The 15,342-nt window shown below is 41.2% G+C and overlaps 1 non-coding gene across 1 annotated transcript; it reads right to left on the reverse strand.

Annotated features, from left to right (window-relative positions):
* Positions 1 to 1,708: 1,708 nt before the first annotated feature.
* On the reverse strand, positions 1,709 to 1,783 carry Trnat-ugu (transfer RNA threonine (anticodon UGU)). Its single transcript has one exon. It is a non-coding gene; the product is annotated as a tRNA-Thr (tRNA).
* Positions 1,784 to 15,342: the final 13,559 nt, after the last annotated feature.

The following is a 15,342-nucleotide window of genomic DNA, read 5'->3' on the forward strand; positions in this document are numbered from 1 at the left end:
TGCTGGTAGTTGTATACAGTATAAACTTAGTGATGTGTTGAGAACGTACATAATTGGATTTTACCATCATTATTTACAACTGCACTACTAGAAAGAGTCCCCACAAACAAACACTTGCTTAAATTACACTTAAAGGCTTTGCATAAAGAAATCAGGAAATGAAATGATATGAACATGTCATACCTTGTTCATAGGGAAATAGAGATGTTATATTTTGACTAAAGTTCAGTCTTGATCACTCATGTATGTTTTAATGTCAACTTGAGTTGACTGCGTAGCAGCGAGGAGAGCTCCGCCTACCATCCTAAGGGAGCCATGGGTCTGATGATGGTTCTGTAGAAATACCGAAACCGGTTACCTATATCATTTAAACATACATGAGTGATCAAGACTGAACTTTAGTCAAAATATAACAATTAATTGATCACTGCTTTCCAAAAATGTTTACCAAAATAGAGATGAATCACAAAAGGTACTGGAAGTGACTTCCCTCAACTTGTAAACACAGTTGAACACGACGCTACAGATGATCGAATGTTGCTGCCAGAACCTCTGGTGCCACTGCCTGGATTTCATGGATAATGTTCTCTCGTAAATCTTCCAAGTTGCGTGATTTGTTCCTGTAGACCTTGCCTTTTAGGCCACCCCAGAGGACAAAGTGAGGTGGCGTTAAATCAGGTGATCCTGGGAGCCACAGTCCTTTCGAAATCACTCTGCTGGGGAACAATGATTCGACCTCAGCCATGGTCATTCGAGACGTGTGGCATGTGGTGCCATCCTGTTGGTATCAGCCGTGGGTAAGTTCTTCATCGTCCAACTGATTCACAAATTTCCGAAACATTTCCCTGTAAACTGCACTTGTCATAGTAGACTCAAAAAAAATTGTTCTAATGATGTGACGCTGTGATATTGCACAGAACGCGCCAGTCTTGTGTGAATGCAGGGGTTGCTTGACCAGTGCATGCGGATTTTCATTACACCACAAAAGTGTATTCTGCGAGTTTACATAGCCAGAGAGGTGGAACCCGCTGACGGGCGTTGATATATACCAACGGGGACAGGTGAAAATGTGTGCCCCGACCAGGACTCGAACCCGGGATCTCCTACTTACATAAGAGACGTTCTATCGATGAGCCACCGAGTGCACAGAGAATAGTATGACTGCAGGGACTATCTCGCGCACGCCTCCCGCGAGAGACACATTCTTACCTTTTATGTCCACACACTACATTTGTAGTGTCCCACCCCAACACACTCATTACTCGTGGAAGACATTCTTACCAAGTCCCGTAAGAGTTCGGGGAATATGTGTGCATCCGCACAGAAGAAGGAGGTCATGGTCGGTATTGGTTCAAATGGCTCTGAGCACTATGGGATTTAACATTTGAGGCCATCAGTTCCCTATAATTTAGAACTTCTTAAACCTAACTAACCTAAGGACATCACACACATCCATGTCCGAGGCAGGATTCGAACCTGGGACCGTAGCACTCGCTCGTTTCCGGACTGAATCGCCTAGAACCGCTCGGCCACTGCGGCCGGCATGGTCGGTATTACCAGAACTATATACTTATATGGATATGGTGTCTGTTCTTTTGGACATGTTCATTGATGACATGCAGCCGTCTAGAACGAAATTAGAATTATATTAAATCCTTCAGCTGCTGACGGGCGTTGATATATACCAACGGGGACAGGTGAAAATGTGTGCCCCGACCGGGACTCGAACCCGGGATCTCCTGCTTACACGGCAGACGCTCTGTCCATCTGAGTCACCGAGGGCACAAAGGATAGTGCGACGTCATGGACTATCTCGCGCACGCCTCCCGCGAGACCCACATTCTCACCTTGTATGTCCACACACTATATTCGTAGTGTCCCACCCCAAAACACTCATTACTCGTGGAAGACATTCTTACGAAGTCCCGTATGAGTTCGGGGAATATGTGTGCATCCGCAGAGAAGGAGGAGGTCATGGTCGGTATTACCAGAACTATATGCTTATATGGATGCATGGTTTTCTTCACAGCTCTGTGACATGTGCTCCATGACATACCGCATTCCTGAGATAAACGTCGAACAGACTTTGCAGGAGAGGCCAACAATCGTTTCACATCAGTCAAATTATCTTCCAATAAAGGCGGTTGTCCCCTGCCATGAAGATCCAACATCGTTCCACTGCTGTCCACTTTGTTCACTAACTTCTGTATGTAGCATTCAGACGGTATATGCTGGTCACCAAACCGTTCAACAAACATTGGCTGACATGACTTAATGGAACCAGTAATCCAGTATTGTTTCGCAAGAGACACGTGGTCTTCGACGGAATAGCGATATATTATCCCTAGACAACTAAAACTGAGCTCTAGCCATAGCGACGAGCGGAAACATACTGTTGCGCCAAACGATATTGCAGAGTGCAGTGTTGCCACGTCAAACGTTACAAATTACACGGTGCAATTTCAGCGGAATTATTACACATATTTGTGAGGCCTCTTTCATGTGGGACATCCTGTATAGTTATAGAGTTTCATGCTGCTCCAGGGCGAACTTACAATGATGTCATCATTTTTAACAAACTAATAATGCAGTGATGAGTTCCTCATAGAAACGGTGCATACTCGTTGTAACGTACTATTTGTTTAATGCGGGATACCAATGCTATTTTTAGAAATATCAGAATATGATAACTAAATATACTTGTTGCAGTATACTATTTGTTTAATGTGGGATATCAATGTATTTGTTAAAAATGTCAGAGTATGATAATTAAGTATTTGTCTAAAATATCATACTGTGCTAATTGTATAACGTGGGATAATGGTGTATTTTTTTAGCATGCTACTTGTTCAGTGTGGGATGCCAGTACATTTGTTAAAGAAATCACAATATGCTAACTAATAATTTTGAGATATCAGCGTTCATCTCCCAGTACTTGCTGGAACCTACATCCTTCTGAATCTGTTTAGTGTATTCATCTCTTGGTCTCCCTCTACGATTTTTACCTTCCACACTGCCCTCCAATACTGAACTGGTGATCCCTTGATGCCTCAGAACATATCCTACCAATCGATCCCTTCTTCTTGTCAAGTTGTGCCACAAATTTCTCTTCTCCCTAATTCTATTCAATACCTCCTCATTAGTCATGTGATCTACCCATCTCATCTTCAGCATTCTTCTGTAGCACCACATTTCGAAAGCTTCTATTCTCTTATTGTCCAAACTATTTATCGTCCATGTTTCACTTCCATACATGGCTACACTCGATACAAATACTTTCAGATACGACTTCCTGACAGTTAAATCTATACTCGATGTTAACAAATTTCTCTTTTTCAGGAACGCTATCCTTGCCATTGCCACTCTACATTTTATATCCTCTCTACTTCGACCATCATCAGTTATTTTGCTCCCCAGATAGCAAAATTCTTTTACTACTTTAAGTGTCTCATTTCCTAATCTAATTCCCTCAGCACTACATTCCATTATCCTCGTTTTTCTTTTGTTGATGTTCATCTTATATCATCCTTTCAAGACACTGTCCATTCCGTTCGACTGCTCTTCCAAGTCCTTTACTGTCTCTGACAGAATTACAATGTCATCGGCGAACCTCAAAGTTTTTATTTCTTCTCCATGGATTTTAATACCTACTCCGAATTTTTCTTTTGTTTCCTTTACTGCTTGCTCAATATACAGATTGAATAACATCGGGGAGAGGCTACAACCCTGTCTCACTCCCTTCCCAACCACTGCTGCCCTTTCATGCCCCTCGATTCTTATAACTGCCATCTGGTTTCTGTACAAATTGTAAATAGCCTGCCGCTCCCTGTATTTACCCCTGCCACCTTTAGAATTTGAAAGAGAGTGTTCCAGTCAACATTGTCAAAAGCTTTCTCTAAGTCTACAAATGCTAGAAACGTAGGTTTGCCTTTCCTTAATCTTTCTTCTAAGATAAGTCGTGAAGTCAGTATTGCCTCACGTGTTCCAACATTTCTACGGAATCCAAACTGATCTTCTCCGAGGTCAGCTTCTACCAGTTTTTCCATTCATCTGTAAAGAATTCGCGTTAGTATTTTGCAGCTGTGACTTATTAAACTGATAGTTCGGTAATTTTCACATCTGTCAACACGTGCATTCTTTGGTATTGGAATTATTATATTCTTCTTGGAGTCTGAGGGTATTTGGCCTGTGTCATACATCTTGCTCACCAGATGGTAGAGTTTTATCAGGACTGGCTCTCCCAAGGCTGTCAGTAGTTCTAATGGAATGTTGTCTACCCCCAGGGCCTTGTTTCGACTCAGATCTTTCAATGCTCTGTCAAACTCTTCACGCAGTATCGTATCTCCCATTTCATCTTCATCTATATCCTCTTCCATTTCCATAATATTGTCCTCAAGTACATCACCCTTGTATAGACCCTCTATATACTCCTTCCTTCTTTCTGCTTTCCCTTCTTTGCTTGGAACTGGGTTTCCATGTGAGCTCTTGATATTCATACAAGTGGCTCTCTTTTCTCCATAGGTCTCTTTAATTTTCCTGTAGGCAGTATCTATCTTACCTCTAGTGAGATAAGCCTCTATCGCTATCCTTGCCATTGCCACTCTACATTTTATATCCTCTCTACTTCGACCATCATCAGTTATTTTGCTCCCCAGATAGCAAAATTCTTTTACTACTTTAAGTGTCTCATTTCCTAATCTAATTCCCTCAGCACTACATTCCATTATCCTCGTTTTTCTTTTGTTGATGTTCATCTTATATCCTCCTTTCAAGACACTGTCCATTCCGTTCGACTGCTCTTCCAAGTCCTTTACTGTCTCTGACAGAATTACAATGTCATCGGCGAACCTCAAAGTTTTTATTTCTTCTCCATGGATTTTAATACCTACTCCGAATTTTTCTTTTGTTTCCTTTACTGCTTGCTCAATATACAGATTGAATAACATCGGGGAGAGGCTACAACCCTGTCTCACTCCCTTCCCAACCACTGCTGCCCTTTCATGCCCCTCGATTCTTATAACTGCCATCTGGTTTCTGTACAAATTGTAAATAGCCTGCCGCTCCCTGTATTTACCCCTGCCACCTTTAGAATTTGAAAGAGAGTGTTCCAGTCAACATTGTCAAAAGCTTTCTCTAAGTCTACAAATGCTAGAAACGTAGGTTTGCCTTTCCTTAATCTTTCTTCTAAGATAAGTCGTGAAGTCAGTATTGCCTCACGTGTTCCAACATTTCTACGGAATCCAAACTGATCTTCTCCGAGGTCAGCTTCTACCAGTTTTTCCATTCATCTGTAAAGAATTCGCGTTAGTATTTTGCAGCTGTGACTTATTAAACTGATAGTTCGGTAATTTTCACATCTGTCAACACGTGCATTCTTTGGTATTGGAATTATTATATTCTTCTTGGAGTCTGAGGGTATTTGGCCTGTGTCATACATCTTGCTCACCAGATGGTAGAGTTTTATCAGGACTGGCTCTCCCAAGGCTGTCAGTAGTTCTAATGGAATGTTGTCTACCCCCAGGGCCTTGTTTCGACTCAGATCTTTCAATGCTCTGTCAAACTCTTCACGCAGTATCGTATCTCCCATTTCATCTTCATCTATATCCTCTTCCATTTCCATAATATTGTCCTCAAGTACATCACCCTTGTATAGACCCTCTATATACTCCTTCCTTCTTTCTGCTTTCCCTTCTTTGCTTGGAACTGGGTTTCCATGTGAGCTCTTGATATTCATACAAGTGGCTCTCTTTTCTCCATAGGTCTCTTTAATTTTCCTGTAGGCAGTATCTATCTTACCTCTAGTGAGATAAGCCTCTACATCCTTACATTTGTCCTCTAGCCATCCCTGCTTAGCCATTTTGCAATTCCTGTCGATCTCATTTTTGAGACGTTTGTATTCCTTTTTGCCTGCTTCATTTACTGCATTTTTATATTTTCTCCTTTCATTAATTAAATTCAATATTTCTTCTGTTACCCAAATATTTCTACTAGCCCTCGTCTTTTTACCTACTTGATCCTCTGCTGCCTTCACTACTTCATTCCTCAGAGCTACCCATTCTTCTACTGTATTTCTTTCCCCCATTCCTGTCAATTGTTCCCTTATGCTCTCCCTGAAACTCTGTACAACCTCTGGTGTAGTCAATTTATCTAGGTCCCATCTCCTTAAATTCCCACCTTTTTGCAGTTTCTTCAGTTTTATTCTACAGTTCATAACCAATAGATTGTGTCTTAGTCCACATCTGCCCCTGAAAATGTCTTACAATTTAAAACCTGGTTCCTAAGTCTCTGTGTTACCAGTATATAATCTATCTGATACCTTCTAGTATCTCCAGGATTCTTCCATGTATACAACCTTTTTTTCATGATTCTTCAACCAAGTGTTAGCTATGATAAGTTATGCTCTGTGCAAAATTCTACCAGACATCTTCCTCTTTCATTTCTTACCCCCAATCCATATTCACCTACTGTGTTTCCTTCTCTCCTTTTCCCTACTCTCGAATTCCAGTCACCCATGATTATTAAATTTTCGTCTCCCTTCACTACCTGAATAATTTCTTTTATCTCATCATACATTTCATCAATTTCTTCGTCATCTGCAGAGGTAGTTGGCATATAAAGTTGTACTACTGTAGTAGCCATGGGCTTCGTGTCTATCTTGGCCACAATAATGCGTTCACTATGCTGTTTGTAGTAGCTTACCCGCACTCCTATTTTTTTATTCATTATTAAACCTACTCCTGCATTACCCCTATTTGATTTTGTAGTTATAACCCTGTATTCACCTGACCAAAAGTCTTGTTCCTCCTGCCACCGAACTTCACTAATTCCCGCTATATCTAACTTTAACCTATCAGCGTATTTGTTAAAAATATCAGATTATGATACTTAAGAAATGTAGGAAGTTGGTGTATTTGTTTAAAGTATTACACTGTGCTGATTGTTTAATGGGGAATATTGATTTATTTGTTTGAGGGTGCTTTTTGTTTAATGTGGGATACCAGTGTATCTGTTAAAAATACTACAATTTGCTAATTGATAAACGTAGAATATCGGTATTTTTGTTTAAAATATCACACTGTGGTAATTTTTTAATGTGGGATATTGGTGTATATGTTTACAGAGTGAAAGTTATTGAGCTATATAAAATAAAATCGTCGTAACTTCTGAATGGGCTGCGTTAGGATGTTCAAACTACATTGTTGGCTGTGGGGCATGATGGGAATTAGTATGATTTGGTTTAGCGACGAAGCCCACTTTTATTGGAATGGGTTTGTCAATAAGCAATATCGGCACATTTTGGGGATTGAGAATTCGTAATTCCGATCGAGTAGTATCTTCAACCTCAGTGGGTGGCGAGGTGTATTGTGCAGTGTCCAGTCACGAAATAATCGGTGCGATATTCCTTAATGGCACGGTGACTACCGAATGGCACGTGAAGGTTTTGGAAGATGGTTTCATCCCCATTATTCAAAGTGACCCTGATTTCGACAAGACGTGGTTCATGAAAGATAGTGCTCGATCCCATCGAAGCAGGACAGTGTTTGATGTCCTGAAGGAGTACTTTGGGGAGCACATTCTGGCTTCTGGGATACCCAGAGGCCACTGGCATGGGCCTCGATTGGCCTCCATATTCTCCGAATCTGAACACATGTAACGCCTTTTTGTGGGGCTATATTAATGACAAGATGTACTTCAATAGCCCCGAAACCATTTCTGAATTGAAAACAGCCGTTCAGGATGTCATCGACAGCTTCTATCTTCTAACACTTCAGCGGTCATACATAATTTCGCTATTCGTGTGCGACATATTATTTACTAATGATGGGAGGCATTTCGAAAATGTCATAACCTAGATTCGAATATCTGTAGTGATGTTTATATGTTGAGTAAAGTGTGCGCACGCCGTAGCTTGTAACTACTTTACGTTTTTTCTCATATAGTTAAATAATTGTCACCCTGTAAATATCGTACTGTTCTAGTTGTTTAACATTTAAAGTCTCATATTTATGCGCATCTTCTTGAAAAGTATGTATTTCGAAATAATCGGCAAAATTACAACAAATTACCCCAAAATTGTAAAAACCAATAGGAGGTGCTTGAACTTCAAAGTATAGTAATTCAGCAGCACGTAGACTGTAATGTGAAAGTGTCTTACATCTTAAAGTATTTTTATATTTCTCTCATTTTATTAGAATATGGTACGATGTCACTGAATTATGGTAATTCATCTGCGCCCCAGTAATACACTGTAAAGTAAAAGTGTCTGATACCATAAATTACGTTAATATTGCTAGCCATTTCGCAGAATATGTCCTGGCTTCACTAAATAATTATAATTTAGTCTCTTCACTCACACAGTGTAATTTCGAAGTGTCTTACCTCACAAATTATGGCAACATTTACGAACATTTTTAAGTAGGCTGACTCTACTGCTGATGACCCTTTCAATACAGTGCACTGCACAAATGATGAAACTCCCACAGTGTAGTAAATGTATTAGTAATGAAAGTTGAAAGGTAGAGGGGTGTGCTTGATTTAACTCACCCAATTGGCCTACAGAGAGGGGGGGGGGGGGGGGGAGAGACATTGATGGGGGTGGTGTCCTTTATTATCTGAATGACACTGGCACAGTGCATGGGTGACCTTTATTTTATGTCTCACAATTGCCTGAGAGCCGTGAGTAATATATGAAATACATGGAACCGTGAAGTAAACGACAATCGAAGTTAATGACGGTGTCTATCGATCCAAATAGTTACTGTAGTAGTTGCATATAAAACGTCGTATAATAATGTAAACCTAAGCAGAACAAGGATCACGCTATCGACAGTCGTAGGACGAAATAAAGAAACAGGTGCATGCTCTTCTTATTTTTTCAGTTTCCATCACAGTTTCGTACAAACATTTTTTCTTTTGTGGTGACCAGTTTCGGACTACGCCGTTCATTCTCAAACGATAACCTACAATGGTTCAAATGGCTCTGAGCACTATGGGACTTAACATCTGTGGTCATCAGTCCCCTAGAACTTAGAACTACTTAAACCTAACTAACCTAAGGACATCACACACATCCATGCCCGAGGCAGGATTCGAACCTGCGACCGTAGCAGCCGCGCGGTTCTGGACTGCGCGCCCAGAACCGCTAGACCACCGCGGCCGGCGATAACCTACAAACAAGACATAGCTGTTAGTGTAATCTTTAAAAAAAATTTACAGCACATACAGTTACACAACACTCATTAGTGTAATTAACGTTGCATACTGTTCCATTAAGTTTCGGGTGTGCAGCCGCAAGAATTCGCCTTCTTCTAATATTTCGGCTGTATAACGTTCAGCCATCTTCAGAGTGAGCCGCAAGTCTGCCGCTCCAGTGCTCGCTTCGTCCCTTTACACTCATGTACGGTGCAGTTGCGCGGTACACGAGTATAAAGGGACGAAGCGAGCACTGGAGCGGAAGACTTGCGGCTCACTCTGAAGATGGCTGAACATTATACAGCCGAAATATTAGAAGAAGGAGAATTCTTGCGGCTGCGCACCCGAAACTTAATGGAACAGTCTTTGCGCCGCCAAAACCTAAAGATTAACATTGCATACCTTCGTGGTAAATACTAAAATACATTTCCACCAGTGTACACATATACAGTAGCGATAACTAGTATTTTTACAAGTATGGAATAGTAATGCGTATTCACGCATATAAGTATTGAAAGCTCCCTCCGAATTGCGTGGTGTACTGAAGGATTATGTTGTGACAGTGTCGACGCAACAACGGTAGAGGTCGTTAGTGACTACATGTGATGATATGACGTGCTGCGAAGCTTACATACTCCATGTTCCTGCAAGGGAGTCATCTGCTCTACATTAAATAGCACTAATCAAACCACAAATGTGATGAAACTTAATACAATCTGCTAAACAATTATAATGTACTAACTAAAACTCTCAAAAGTCAAGAGTTATTAAAAATACAACAGCATAATGAGGTATGATAAGATATTTGAAGTGGCTGCAAACTGTGAAAAAAGGAAACTTTAAAAATGATCTGAAAACGACATTTTAATGCATCTCCCCCCCCCCCCCCCCCGTTAATACGTGCCGACGAACTGCATCGGTCTGGAACGAATCAAGGTCTATAACAGGGCAAGGCTACTTTTTTCCAGGAGTATTTAAAAAATACCCTGTTTTCTTCATAGTGCCTCTGTTCCACGTGGTTTACTTCAGTATGTTGCAGGTCTTCAAGCGCAACTCTTTTCCTTATTACAGTTTTTGACTGAGTCTTGGAGATTTTGAGGAATCCTCTAAAACTTTATCAGCAGGAATTGATGGATGTCCAGGAACATTGTTCATTACGTGGGGTGCTGTTAAATAGTCGTGTTTTAGAAGAACATGACTATTTAACGGCGCCCCACAACACAGCAATCTGTCACTTGCTGAATAACGTCTGAACAAAAACTGTAACTGAAGCGTTATCAAAACACAAATATATAGAAGCAGGCAGTCGCACACAAACAAAAAGTATTTACGTAGAAGCCCACATGGTAGGTCGCCGTTGGAACCGGGTTTTGGTGCTGTAATTGGTTCAGAAGACGCAGCGCCTCGCGTTCCTCATTTGTTTGTCAGTCATACTGCCAACTTTAAGGCGCTTGTGGAGTGCCTTGAATTGACATATTTCAGCGGCCTAGGTATGGATTATGAAATGAGTGACAGATGAGTTTTGTTATTTGAACAATAAAATAACTGATGATGGCCGAGGTAGAGACGATACAAAATGCAGACTGGGAGTGTACCTGTATATATAGACACATATCTAGCGATCATAGGCTCTGCAGACCACAGACGCTTCCACAAGGTGACTCCATTCCTTTCTGTTTTCCGCTCAGTTCCTCCAGGTGTCTTCCATCCGCAGGGCTGCCAAGTCGTTCATCCAGCGCTGGCTTGTTTGTCCTATGGGGCCTGCGGTGTTTGGTTCCCCTCAAGTGCCTTCTTCAACTGCCTTTCTTCTGGCATATGAGCTACAGGATCCACCCCCACTGGATTCTTTTGCTACTCAGCTTCTGTAGAATTGTTACTTATTGCATCAAGAGACAGATCTCTTCAATCTTCCTCCTTGTCCTTTATCTAAATGGGTCCATATGTCTTCCTCATTACTCTTTTTTCAAATATTAGTAATTTTTCCTTTTCTCCATTAGTCATGATCCATGTTTCTAAGTCGTCCATGATGGTGGACATATCGCTGCGTTATATATTATCATGTTAGTGTTGGCTAATATTGTTTCTGAGCTAAGTGTGTCCCTGAGGGAACATGCAAGTTTCATTCCCATTTGTATTCTTTCCTTGATGTCCATTCGTATGCTGTTGTCACTTGCAAACCAAGATCCTAAGTATTTGAGATGGTGAACTTCCTTGAGCCGCAAGCCATGTATCTCAAGAAATTTTCGTGCTCTCACCTTCTCCCTAACTACCAACTTGGGCTAAAGATGAATCAAGAAAAAAGTAAGATGGGCAATAGCAAAAAAGTTGTTTTCGAAAGAGAGACATTTTTTAAGATCGGATTCAAATGTAACTTTAGGAAGCCTTCTCTGAAGGTATTGGTGTGAAGTGTGGCATTGTGCAGAAGTGAAACGTGGACAATAAATCGGTCAGGCAAGGAGAGAGTAGGAGCTTTTGAAATGTGGAAATACAGAAGAATGCTGGAGATCATATGGGTAAATGAGGTAATCAATGAAGAGTTACTGAATCGAAGTTTGGAGAAAAGCAACTTATGACACAACTTCCGAAGTTACTTCACCAAAGAAGACGAAGTAAAATTCCGGAATTCGAATCAAGAACAGCTGCTAACATGAGTTACGTAGAAATTGATGGGCTCAGAGTAGTGAAGCAACTTAAATCAGTTAACAAAAGCAAGTCTTCCGATCCAGACGGTATACCAGTTAGGTTCCTTTCAGAGTATGCTGATACAATAGCTCCATACTTAACATTCATATACAACCTTTCATTCTACGAAAGATCCGTACCCAAGGACTGGAAAGTTGCTCAGGTCACACCAATATTCAAGAAAGGCACTAGGAGTTATCTACTAAATTACAGGCCCATATCTTAACATCGATATGCAGCAGGATTTTGGAACACATATTGTGTTCGAACATTATGCATTACCTCGAAGAGAACGGCCTATTGACACACAGTCAACATGATTCAGAAAACATCGTTCTTGTGAAAGTCTACTCGCTCTTTACTCACATGAACTGTTGAGTGCTATTGACAAGGGATTTCAAATTAACTCCCTTTTTTCTAGATTTCCAGAAGGCTTTTGACACTATACCTCGCAAGTGGCTTGTAGTGAAATTGCGTACTTATGGAATATCGTCTCAAATATGTAACTGGATTCGTGATTTCCTGTCGGGGAGGTTACAGTTCGTAGTAATTTACGGAAAGTTATCAAGTAAAACAGAAATGTTGTCTGGCGCTCGCGAAGGTAGTGCTATAGGCCCTTTGCTGTTACTTATCTAAGTAAACGATTTACGTTATAATCTAAGCAAGTGTCTTAGGTTGTTTGCAGATGACGCTGGCGTTTTTCGACTAGTAAAGTCATCAGCAGATCAAAACAAATTGAAAAACGATTTAAAAGAGATATGTATATGGTGCAAAAATTGGCAATTGACCCTAAATAACAAAAAGTGTGAGGTCATCCACATGAGTGCTAAAAGGAATCCGTTAAATTTCGATTACACGATAAATAAGTCTAATCTAAAGGTCGTAAATTCAACCAAATACCTAGGAATTATAATTACTAACAACTTAGATTGGAAGAAACACGTAGAAAATGTTGTGGGGAAGGTTAACCAAAGACTGCGTTTTATTGGCAGGACACTTACAAAATTTAACAGATGTACTAAAGAGACTACCTACACTATATTTGTCCGTCCTCTTTCAGAATACTGCTACGCTGTGTGGGATCCTTACCAGATACGATTGACGGAGTGCATCGAAAAAGTTCAAAGAAGGACAGCACAATTTGTATTATCGCGAAATATGGGAGAGAGTGTCACTGAAATGATTCAGGATTTGGGCTGGACATCTCACGAAATTTCAGTCAACAACTTTATTCTCCGAATGCGAAAATATTTTGTTGGCGCCGACCTGCATGGGGAGAAACTGTCATCATAATAAAATAAGGAAAATTAGAGCTCGCACGAGAAGATACAGATGTCAGTTTTTCGCGCGCTGTACGAGATTGGAATAAGAGAGAATTATTGTGAAGGTGGTTCGATGAGCCCTCTGCCAGGCACTTAAATGTGGTTTGTAGAGTATCCATGTAGATTTAGATGTAGATGACTAAAATAAGTGATATCTTGAAGCATCAAGGAATTGTCGGTGAGCCGTGTGTCGGCTCTCAACATATATCACGCTGTAAAGATTGTTCTGAGCCCTTCCACTCCATCGTTAATTGATTCTTTCATACTTATCGTTATGCTGCGTACGATTCTGTTGAGATTCCCCTCTGGCGGCGTGTCTGGTCTTATCGATCTTCGAGTCGTTGCTTCCTGTTAGCCTTGTGTAAGGGAGTAAGATCTTTGGGGGGATGGCCGGTTGGTTGCCTAGCGGTGACGAGTCGGTCGGTCGGTTTTTAAAATCGGAAGTTAGAGAATGTCAGAAGATGAGACCGCGGCGTGGCGTGGCGGTGGAGAGTTGGCTGTTGTTCCGGGAAGCCGCGTGGTCTATCCTGGCGGTGCGAGACGAGTGGGACAAGTTGACGGGACAAGGCTGGAAGCTCTTGTTGTGAGCACCCGGGGGCCACGGTTGTGGTTCCGAGTCACTACTTGGTGGGAGCGGCAACGGATGTCTTTAAATTTTCCGTCTGGAGTCGGGAATGATGGACTAGTAACTCGCCTAACCTGCGGAGTGGTATTTCGCCGCCGTGGGTGCAGAGAAGACAAGGGCTCCGGTGACAGAGCGCGTGGCTGCGTGACTGTGCCCAGTTGGATACGCTGGCGACGTGTACACGGTCGGGAGTGAGGAACCTTTGCATCGGAGTACACCTGCTGTTTTTCTGGTAAACTGCAAGTTAAGCTGGTTAAAGGTTTAGATGTTAATTGAAGAATTTTGGTTTGTGCAACCAGCGTCTTTTCTGCCTTGTGGCCTCCTGCGTTCGGGATTCCTGTCCCTGTCGCCGGTGTATTTATAGACAGTATCTTTTCCGCTTCTTATTAGTACTGCCTGATAGGAAGTGTATTTTTAGGCAGTGATTATTGTTTTAGGTTACATTTTTTCTGCCTTGTGGCGTCCTGCGTTCGGGTTTCCTGTCCCTGTCGCCGGTGTAATTATAGACAGTGATCTTTTGGCTTCTTATTAGTACTGCCTGGGAGGAAGTGTATTTTTGGGCAGGGATTATTGTTCCTGATTTGATTCCTCCTCCTCCCCTGGCGTCGCGTGAGATCGATGTGATTGCTGAATGTGATGCGTTGTGGGTCTGTTAGTCCGCTTCTAGCCTGAGCATCCTTCGGGAGACAATTGTGGCCGCCCTTACACCCGGTCGGTTAATTATTTCTTCCCCAGGACATTTTGGTGGCAGGACATGGTATTAAAGTTGTTAGTTATTGTAAAATGTTAAATGGTGGTATTTTACTCTGATTGTTTTTGGCCACTGTTTAAAAAGGTTAAGTTTGCCTTTCATTGGTGGGTTTTTGCAATTACGTGGCTTTAAAATTGTTAGTTATTGTAAAAGGTGAATGACTGTACCTTACTTTGATGGTTTTAATCTACATGGCATCCTTTTGAAAATGCTAGTCTGCCTCCCTGTTAGCGAGCCCTTGTAATTTAATATCTTGTTGTGCCAAAGTTTAAAAGAAGTTGGCTCCCTACATGTTTGGTAGCGAAATTGTATGCAAACTGGTGGTTTTTAGTTTCATTACTTGGAAAGTTTTAACTTTGTTATTAAATGATTTATCAAAGTCTGTTTTAAGTAAAATGGCTTGGCTATTAGCGGTGAAGTAACGTTTTTAATTTCATTACTTGGAAAATTTTGATTTGTTATCAAATGTTTTATCAAAGTCGCTTTTAAGCAAAATGGATTGGCCGTTAACCGTAAAGTAAATTGTTTTGAAAAGGCACTCATGCCTACTAGCTTTTTTGCATCTGTTCCGGGTCAAGTGATAGAGAAATGCTATTTTGTTTAAAACTGACATGGTGAGACCGTGCCTGTGTAGAATTAAGTTAGGTTAATTTTTACAGAGAAGAAAACAGCAACCAGCCACTATTGACACTGCTATTTATTTAGGTAAATAGCGCCGTTACCGGTTTCGAACTGAAAAGTTCATCATCAGACGGCTGTTCACATGATTT

The sequence above is a fragment of the Schistocerca cancellata genome, chromosome 5, assembly GCF_023864275.1.
Source record: "Schistocerca cancellata isolate TAMUIC-IGC-003103 chromosome 5, iqSchCanc2.1, whole genome shotgun sequence".
In the NCBI taxonomy this organism is placed as follows: domain Eukaryota; kingdom Metazoa; phylum Arthropoda; class Insecta; order Orthoptera; family Acrididae; genus Schistocerca; species Schistocerca cancellata.